This window comes from Apodemus sylvaticus, chromosome 7 (assembly GCF_947179515.1).
Source record: "Apodemus sylvaticus chromosome 7, mApoSyl1.1, whole genome shotgun sequence".
Taxonomy (NCBI): domain Eukaryota; kingdom Metazoa; phylum Chordata; class Mammalia; order Rodentia; family Muridae; genus Apodemus; species Apodemus sylvaticus.
Window position 1 is genome coordinate 4,053,916 of NC_067478.1, and position 10,449 is coordinate 4,064,364.

Sequence of the window (10,449 nt, forward strand, 5' to 3'; positions counted from 1 at the left end):
CGTCTCCAGCAAACGACTATGTAACTTGGAGGAAGGCAGCCCTGGCAGCCACACCTACACCTAGCATGGCTACATCTTTTTGTCAGTGACTGACTGCCTGACGAAGACCAGAGAGAATGGTGCACTTCCAGTGGTGTCAGTAATAAGAGAAACAGAGTCCCAGTTACTTCCAGATGTGGGAGCTGTTGTCAGCTGTAAGGTCTCCAGGATCAACTCGTGTTTTGTGAAAGTACACATCATGTATGTGGGATCCACACCACTTAAAAAATGATTTTTGTGGGCTGGGGAGATGGCTCAGCGGTTAAGAGCACTGACTGCTCTTCGGGAGGTCCTGAGTTCAGATTCCCAGCAACCACATGGTGTCTCACAACCATCTGTAATGAGATTCGACGCCCTCTTCTGGTGTGTCTGAAGACAGCTACAGTGTCCTCACATATAATAAATAAATCTTTTTTTTAAAAAATGCTTTTCGAGGAACTATTCGAAAGGAAGATATCTGGGAAACTGAAAAAGACAAGGTAGAAATTTACAAGAGCTTCCGGCCAGGTGACATAGTTTTGGCCAAAGTTATCTCCCTAGGTGATGCACAATCCAATTACCTGATGATCACTGCTGAGGATGAGTTAGGAGTTGTGGTGGCCCACAGTGAGTCAGGTATTCAGATGGTTCCCATCAACTGGTGTGAGATGCGGTGCCCCAAGACCCACACTAAAGAATTCTGAAAAGTAGCCAGGGTACAGCCCGAGTTCTTACAAACCTGAGCTTACTTTACCCCAAAGAGGGATTCAGCTATTTCTAGAAGTACATGTATTTTAAAAAAAAATCAAGATGCCATGGTCTTTATTAAGGTACCTGCAGTCAGCTAGCAACCATCTCTTGAAACAATGTGCCCGAAATATATTCGTGTCGTAATGAACACCCAAGGCTCCTGCAGCTGAGACAGGAAGATTGTTAGTGCCCAGGTTTGAGGCCAGCCTGGGCTACATATTAAAACTCTTCCAACCAAAAGACAAAATGAAAATGTACACTATCTGAGACACTATTTTGGGGAAACTTATATTTATTCTCTGGGCTCGTGAATCTCATTTATAGGCACTCAATGAACAAAATCATGACATATTGAAAATACCTTATGCCTTCTTTATAAATATGTACATATGTATTTTGCTATGACTGGAAAAAATCCTTTTCATTTGTTAAGAAAAGGGAAGGGAAGGGAAGGGAAGGGAAGGGAAGGGAAGGGAAGGGAAGGGAAGGGAAGGGAAGGGAAGGGAAGGGAAGGGAAGGAAAGGAAAGGAAAGGAAAGGAAAGGAAAGGAAAGGAAAGGAAAGGAAAGGAAAGGAAAGGAAAGCAGAGGGAGACGCCTGTCTGACAGGGTTGTTATGGGGACAGGATTGCAGAGAATGCGGAGAGTTCCAAGAGGACCCTGAATGTCAGCAAAGCCCAGGGAAGGGGGCAGCTCTGCTCGGCTCCCCGACAAATGAAGCATGTCCACTGCCACCTGGTCCCCATGTCCACTGCCGCCTGGTCCCCACGTCCACTGCCACCTGGTCCCCACGTCCACTGCCGCCTGGTCCCCATGTCCACTGCCGCCTGGTCCCCACGTCCACTGCCGCCTGGTCCCCATGTCCACTGCCGCCTGGTCCTCATGTCCACTGCTACCTGGTCCCCATGTCCACTGCCACCTGGTTCCCGTGTGCACTGCTACCTGGTCCCCATGTCCACTGCTGCCTGGTCCCCATGTCCACTGCTGCCTGGTCCCCATGTCCACTGCCGCCTGGTCCCCATGTCCACTGCCACCTGGTCCTCATGTCCACTGCTACCTGGTCCCCATGTCCACTGCTGCCTGGTCCTCATGTCCACTGCTGCCTGGTCCTCATGTCCACTGCTACCTGGTCCCCATGTCCACTGCTGCCTGGTCCTCATGTCCACTGCTGCCTGGTCCCTCTCCTGGAGCCATCCCTGCAAGAGTGAGGCCTGGAGCCCCAGGCAGACAGTGCTCCTTCCTATGCAAGCCTCCAGCTGTTTAATCTCTTCCTTATGCTGCCTGGCCAGCAGGTGGTTTACATGCGCTGTTGCTAAAACTTCCACCAACCTGGCTTTAGTTATTTGGGGGTTGTTGCTACTGTTTCCAGGCAAAACCTTGCTCTGTAGTTCAGGCTGGCCTCCAAGCAGCAGCAATCTTCTGTCCTAGAGCTCCCATGCACTGGGATCCTGGGTATGGGTCATATCACCTATAAGAGGTGATGTGATGCTTGGTGGCGGTGAGTAACAGTTACTAATTAGTAAGGGCTGTGCTAGTTTGAATGGAAATGGCTCATAGGAGTGAATGCTTGGACCCAGTTGGTTAACTGGAAAGAATTGGTAGGTGTGGCCTTGTTGGAGGGGATGTGTCACTACATTCCCAATGTGTATCTTGGCTTCGTTCTTTTGGGTCAGATTGTGGGTTCTTAGCTGTTCCTGCCCCAGTGCCTTTGCTCCACCTCTATGGAGCCCTAACCCTCTGAAGCCATAAGCTCAATAATTCCTTCTTTTACAAGTTGCTTTGGGCTTATCTGAGGATGGTGGCATGTACTACTTGCCCTGAGAGCTTGTCCTGGGGTGACAGAAGAGCCTAAAAGCCCTAGCTCAGGGGGCTGAGGTGAGAACTTAGTGCTAGAATAAGCTGAGCAACAGAGCAAGACTGCCTTGGAACCAGGAGGAATAGTTAGGCAGCATCTGATGGGTTATTTTGGAATAAGAGAGAACCTTTGCTTCCATTTGTAATGTACCTTAGCTCAGCCACCTCCAAATGATATTGCTTAGAAATACTTTAATCAGGGGCTCAGCAGTTAGCACTGGCTGCTCTTCCAGAGGACCTGGATTTGATCCCACACACACACACAGATGTGCACATACACGCACACACATATACACACACATGTATACACTTGTATACACACATGTGCACACACTTGTGTGAGGGGCTGCCTATTGTTCCTGCAAACGCCATTACAAGATGGCGCCGAGGAGTGCAGTAAACATCTCATTTTGGCCTTTGTCCCAGCACAAGTCTGCCCGGCAACAGCAAGCAGCCTATCCCAGCTTGACTAGCTTATCTATAGTAGAAACATCCTGTCCTGCCTATATATGCCGCTCCCTTTCCTTCTCCCTCGCCTCTCATCTTCAACTCTCCATTAATCCATCGGTACTCCAATAAAAGTGTGATAAGAGAAGAATCCTCGTGTCGGTGGTCTTCTTCCCTGCCGGTCAGGGGGGCTCGCCACAGCTGGTGCCGAAACCCGGGAAGTAGGTCCAGTGGACACGTCTGAGGGGCCCAAGAAGGATTCAGAACTCTACACATGGAGTGAGTAAGTCTCCCCAAGTAAGTAGTATGTGGCTCGACTACCCTGCTGACCCTTTGATGTTTGCTGGATTTTTTTCTCTGTGCAGTCGTGGTGATTCTTCTGTGCTGTTTTTGGCTTCATTGCCATAAACCTGGCGAGGAGTGCCTTTGTTGGATTTAAAAAACGAAAGTAAGACCGCTGTAAATATAGATAAAGCGGCGTTTCTCGCTGTACTGTAAGTCCCTCGTAGATAAGTGGGCAGTGTGGGCAACAACTTGGGGGCTGGACCTGGCACCTGTGACTTTGCAGCCCTTATACAGGGTCTGCTAAAGCAGAGAGGACTGAAGATATCACCGCGCACAGTAGAAACTATAGTGAAGGATATTGATAAGGCAGTGCCGTGGTTCGCTGTTTCGGGCGATTTTAACCTCGACTGCTGGGAAAAGTTAGGAAAAGACCTTGAAAGAGCAAAACAGGAGGATAGAATTGGCCGAGGATCAATTCCTTTATGGAAGCTGGTCCATTCATGCCTCAAGGACAGTAAGAACATGGAGCTGATTAAGCAGGGGCGCAAAGTTTTGGCTTCGCAACAGGATAGTCTCTTGGAAGCGGAGTCAAAAGGGGAGGAAGACAGGCCTGCAAAATACAACAGAAATAAAAGGGAAAAGAAAAGAAAAATAAAACAAGGGGAAAGTAAAAAGGAACCCCTATATCCAGTTCTGGAAGAGTTTGCAAACTTAGAAATTTCAGATGATTCGGTAGTAGAAGGATTGTCGGAGGAGGACAAGGAGGAGCTTGAAGAAACTGCTGCAGAGTATGAGAGCGATCGTTATGGGCGGTAGCCAATTTTGAACAAAGCCAGAGTAGGCGCGGGACCAGTGGCCCGTATCGCCCTTCCGGTGGTTTATTCGATATAATTTATTTACATTTCAAATGATTTCCCTTTTTCTAGCCCCCTTCTCTTCCCCTGTCCTCCTTTTAAAAGCAGCTTTTTGCTAGCCTGCACGTTTATTTGGGAAAGCAAGAGCTTGCTTTAAGTATAGCCCTCTTAAAGGAGCTCCACGGAGAGCTAGATCACACCTGAGGAATTTATGTAGCCTATTCGAGCTAAATTCTCTAGAAGAAAAAAAAATTTATTCTTTAAAAGTCAGAGACAGTTAAAACGGCCGGACAAAGAAAATCCTGGGCTCTCCCCCCCCCACCTCTCTCTACAAGGTCACTGTGTTTTTCTCTACAAGGTCACTGTGTTTTTCTTCCCTTCTCTGGCAGAACTCCCAGAAGAAAAGAAGATAAGAGGTTAACTCTTAAACAAGAGAAAAAGCAGGTTTCTGAAAAGCAGTTTTTTCATGTATAAGACATAGTATTAAAAGTATAATAATAATAATAATAATAATAATAACGGTTAAAAACTAACTTTAAAACTTTCCAGGAAACAGAAGAAAATGGGAGACGTCCTATTTTCTCTCTGAATCCTTATGGAGATATTATTACTTCTGGTTAAGTTATTTGTATCTTTTTGGGACATTAAGTTCCATTTCTGTCTGTTGCGTATTTTTGGTGCACCAAAAACTTGTCTATATGTGTGTCAATTTATGTTGTCTATTGTTTGAGTGGCTGAATGATTGTTGTGTTTATGTTATGTGTTAAAAAGAAAACATAAAATGGTAAAAAGGGGGTGTTATTTACTGGCAGTCCTGTCAGTCTGCAATTTACACAGAAGAAGATGATTAAAGGAGCTTCACATACTTTTTAAGAGACCAGCAGTCTCAAACTTAATGGTTAATTCTCTTGGGAAAAATTTCTACTGTGGTGATGGTTGGGTTCAAGGTGTTTTATTCCCCTGAAATTACAGCTAGAAAAATATATATATTTGGTTTAAATTAATGAGATTTGTGTAATTGCTTCATCCTTATTTCTAATTGGTCTTAAAGGTATAAATGTTTTACATGCCTTGACTATAGAATATTGATTCATAAGTTATTGGACATGATTCAAAAGAAAATATAATGGTAACAAAAGGTAAGTAGATCTATAAAACATTAATAAGGCTATATAGAAATTATAAAGGCATTAAAATTCGGTCTTAGATTCATACCAAATATTGACACAAGAGGCTAGAGTCAAGGCTTACAAGATACAGTGTTGTTTCGCTTCAAAGAAAAGGAGAAAATTGCTTTATGCATTTTGTCTACCTTTTTGCAGCCTACAGGCCTGCTATGGCAAGAAGGTCCCTTGTTGTGGGTACATCCTAGAGCCTCACCAGCAAAATCTATTGATCATTACTCTACTGCAATTACAAAATTGACCCTTCTAGAGATACAACAATGCCTACAGTTTTTTGAGAAGAATCTTACATCACTGATTATTTCCTATACTGCCTCTCAGGTGCAGATTTTGTGCAGAACAATTAATGATTGGGTCATATTGCACTGCTGTTTTGATGGATTAATAGATAATCATTATCCCAGATATCCTTTGCTTTCATTTTTTAAGGAACATCCTGCGGTGTTTCCAAAAGTAACTGCACAAGCACCCTTACCAGGTGCCCCCAATATATTTACAGATGGATCAAAAACAGGTTGTGGAGCTTGTATGATCGAGCGCAATGAGCCGGTTTTGTGCCAATATCAGCCTGGCTCCTCACAGGTGGTTAAATTACAAATTATGTTAAAAGTTTTCAAATAATGCTCCTTTCAAGTTCAAATTTTGGCAGCTACATCCAATGATTGGGCGATTTTAGTTACCTCCTTTGCTGGACAGATTGACAATCATTATCCAAAGCATCCAATTTTGCAATTTGCCCTGAGTCAGGCTGTAGTATTTCCACGAGTGACATCCAGAAATTCACTCCCAGATGGAATCATGGTATATACTGATGGATAAAAAACTGATATAGGTGCTTATGTAGTTAATTGCAAGGTAGTATCTAAACAATATAATGAAATCTCATCTCAAATTGTGGAATGTTTAGTAGTACTAGAGGTTCTTGAGACCTTCCCAGGACCGCTTAATATTGTGTCTGATTCTTCTTATGTAGTTAATGCAGTTAACCTTCTTGAGACAGCTGGGGTAATAAAGTCCTCCAGCAGAGTTGCTAATATTTTTCAACAAATACAATTTGTGTTAGTGAATAGAAGATTCCCTGTTTATGTTACTCATGTCAGAGCACACTCGGGCCTCCCTGGTCCTATGTCGCTAGGAAATGAATTGGCGGATAAAGCCACCAAGATCGTGGCTATTGCACTGTTTTCCTAGACAGAAGCTGCAAAAGAATTTCATAAGTGCTTTCATATAATGGCTGAAACCTTACGTCACTGTTTTTCATTGATTAGAAAAAAAGCTAGAGAAATAGTTACCCAATGTCAAAATTGTTGTCAATTTTGCCTGTGCCTCACATGGGAATTAACCCACGGGGAATTCGACCACTAATACTTCAATATTTGCATGTTTCTATTGATACATACTCTGGCATTATGTATGCTATACCTCTAACAGGAGAAAAGGCCTCACATGTAATTCAACATTGCCTCGAGGCATAGAGTGCTTGGGGCAAACCCAGACTCCTCAAGACAGACAATGGACCAGCATATACTTTTCAAACACTCCTCCACTGCTGGTGGGGTTGCAAATTGGTACAACCACTCTGGAAATCAGTCTGGCGGTTCCTCCGAAAACTGGGCACCTTACTTCCAGAAGATCCTGCTATACCACTCCTGGGCATATACCCAGAAGACTCCCCACCATGTAATAAGGATACATGTTCTACTATGTTCATAGCAGCCCTATTTGTAATTGCCAGATGCTGGAAAGAACCCAGGTATCCCTCAACAGAAGAGTGGATGCAAAAAATGTGGTATATCTACACAATGGAGTACTATTCAGCCATTAGAAACAATGAATTCATGAAATTCTTAGGCAAAAATTTTCGACAGTTTTGCAGTCAAATGGATGTGATTCATTTAACTGGCCTCCCATATAATCCCCAAGGGCAAGGTATTGTGAAACGCGCCCACCACACTCTTAAATCTTACTTAATTAAACAAAAAGGGGGAATAGCTGAACATGCTACCCCACGAGTAAGAACATCTCTAGCTCTCTTTACACTTAATTTCTTAAATCTTAAAGAGTCCAATACAACTGCCACCGACAGGCACGTAAATTCAGTTCTATCTCCTTGCATGCACGTCATGTGGAAGGATGTGCTGGACAATAACTGGTATGGACCGGATCCTGTGATTCAGAGATCCAGGGGAGCTGTTTGTGTTTTTCCACAGGACCGAGCTGATCCGATCTGGGTTCCAGAGAGGCTGACTCGCCGAGTTGAAAGCCCAAGAGAGGAGGATTCGAATCCCAGTGACAAAGATGTGGAGAAGAATAATGATGCTGTGGTGGCTGACTCACCTGACGATCACCAGTGAAAGTTATTTTTGGTCTTTTTCTCACACGTGGCCAATACCAGTGCCTGTGCATAATGAATCCAATGTTTTTCCTTAATTTTACTCCACCCGATGCCATTATGGGGTGCCTTGTAAATCTAAAGATCAGTCTGAATTGAAGGTGCAAAGTTTTAATCAGACTCGGGTTCCATTGGCAGGAACACTTTGTTTTTCCAATTCTTTTCAGTCACAATGTATTCAAATTCAGAATCAAACGTTGGCAGCTTTTGATGATCCACTTAGATATCTACGACTAGGTCTTCCGGTCGAGATGCTGACTGAGGCATTAATTAAAGTCAGCGCAGGCCAACAGTCAGGCTCGGGCGATGGTAGTAATGGCTTGGACACAGTTAATACTCATACCTTTTGGATGAACATGACATTATTGATACCCATGATCTCTAAGGACAATAGTAGCAGGATATACAACGGGTCTAAGTCTACTTATCTTTGTCCAAATGTCCTTCCTGACTACCCACCTGAGTTTTTACACTGCAGGGGACAATTTGATAGAGTGTTTCCCATTTCACCTGGTTTCTGGTTTACAATTGATCTAGACAGATACAAGTATCGTAACAATTCCACAAAGAACGGATGGCCTTTATCATCCTGGACCCTTATTAACTCAAAGGGTCCAGGGTCTGTGATCTATCGCCTATAGTCAATTTGGAAAATAGTAAGGTAGATCTGTTCAATGTTTCTGGAATCTTAAACTCCACTACTAATAGGCTTGTAGTTAATAGTTTTCATAAGCAACATAATATGACATTTTCTAGAGGTCGCATGTGTGTAGATCCTCCATTTTTGTTTTTGCTGTTTAATTACTCCTCTCCAGTAGTGGATTGCAGGAACCAAAGTTGTTACATCAGTCAGTGTTGGAATAACAAAAAACAAGATTCAGCTTTAGTAATGCGCATGCCTACCCTAGTTCCTATCCCCGTTAGGGTTGATCCAAGTGAATTTCCTTTGGTTACCTTGTTTAGACAGAAAAGAGATTTTGGCATCACTGCCGCAATAGTCACTGCAATTGCGGTTTCTGCAGCTGCAGCGGTCACTGCAGGAGTTGCCATGGCTAATCAGGTACAAACAGTTACTCAAATTAATGAAATAATAGAGAAGACTTCTACTGCTCTTTCCTCACAAGAGAAAATGTCATCTCTACAAGCTGTGTAGACAGAACTCCCCACATCTGTGTAACACCTTACTCTGCGACCCTCAATGAGTCTAAGCAGTTGTCTAATATTCTGAGTGGAAATTGGTCCAGAGAATTTGAGCAATTACAAGCTAATTTCAGTTATCGCATTCATGTGCTTAACAGCACCAAGGTAGAATTGGTCACTATAGGACAATTTTCAGATTGGATGGTAAAAACCTTTTCCTATTTTAAAGAGTGGATAGGAGTTGGCATGTTTGGCGCGTTTTGTCTGGCAGGACTATTTCTAACTCTATTCCTTTTCTGCAAAATGTGAGCAGCTCGGAACAGGGAAAAGGTTGTCATTGCTCGAGCCTTGACAGCTCTGGAAGCAGGCCAATCTCCTCAAGCCTGGATCAGCCTCTACAAAGATCTCTGAGGCTTTATTACTCAGGCATTTGCAGCCCTGGAATTTTGCTCAAGCATTTAGACAGCTGACCGGACAGCTCTTGCACGCCCGGAACTCAGGTTCATTGCACTGGGCAGAGTGTCCAACACAGCACCCAAGGAGGGTTGTTGAACAAGGTATCGCACAGAGGGCCACTATCCCCCTGAGAGACATGTCGTTCCGCATAAGGGTTGCCTGCCCAAGTCTCCCTTTCCCAGAAAAACGGCAGAGGACAGGTCGAGAGTATCTCGGGCTCCAGAATAGGCCTAGGGATTACTCCCGTACATGGTCTGAAATTAATTTTGGCTGGGAGGTACGACCACTATCTCTACCCTCTCAATTGGGAGATCTATTTGCTGCATAATAAAACAAAAGGAGGGAGATGTGAGGGGCTGCCTATTGTTCCTGCAAACGCCATTACAAGATGGCGCCGAGGAGTGCAGTAAACATCTCATTTTGGCCTTTGTCCCAGCACAAGTCTGCCCGGCAACAGCAAGCAGCCTATCCCAGCTTGACTAGCTTATCTATAGTAGAAACATCCTGTCCTGCCTATATATGCCGCTCCCTTTCCTTCTCCCTCGCCTCTCATCTTCAACTCTCCATTAATCCATCGGTACTCCAATAAAAGTGTGATAAGAGAAGAATCCTCGTGTCGGTGGTCTTCTTCCCTGCCGGTCAGGGGGGCTCGCCACACACTTGCATGCACACATGTGCATACACACATGCACACACACACATACCCACACATACTTGCATACACACACACATGTGCACACACACACTTGCATACACACACACACGCACACACATGTGCACAAACACACGCGCGTGCGCGCACACACACACACATACACAGATGGATCAGGTACTCTTTGTGGTCTTCAGGTCCATAGAGCAGGCTTGCCTCCTCTCACCCTAAAATGGACTGTCCTGCATCTCAGGGGACCTCAGTGTCTCTTTGACACTGTGTTCTTCAGTGTGTGCAGCTGTCCATCTAGGAACAAGGAGACTGGCGTGAGTGTATTGACACATCACAGAGTTCTATCTGCTGCAGCACCCATGGACAGGACGGGCTGGCTTGTCAGCCTACAGCAGGTGGGGCAGGGA

The 10,449-nt window shown here is 44.5% G+C and overlaps 1 long non-coding RNA gene and 1 pseudogene across 2 annotated transcripts; both read left to right on the forward strand.

Moving 5' to 3' along the window:
• The first annotated feature begins 462 nt into the window (after nucleotides 1-462).
• Nucleotides 463-761, forward strand: LOC127689506 (exosome complex component CSL4-like; annotated as a pseudogene).
• A 2,202-nt stretch (nucleotides 762-2,963) lies between these two features.
• On the forward strand, nucleotides 2,964-9,986 carry LOC127688394 (uncharacterized). Of its 2 annotated transcripts, XR_007978692.1 has the most exons (3): nucleotides 2,964-3,364; nucleotides 4,756-5,345; nucleotides 5,440-9,986. It is a non-coding gene; the product is annotated as an uncharacterized LOC127688394 (long non-coding RNA). The 2 variants fall into 2 exon arrangements; XR_007978691.1 differs by having other exon boundaries at nucleotides 4,756-9,986.
• Nucleotides 9,987-10,449: the final 463 nt, after the last annotated feature.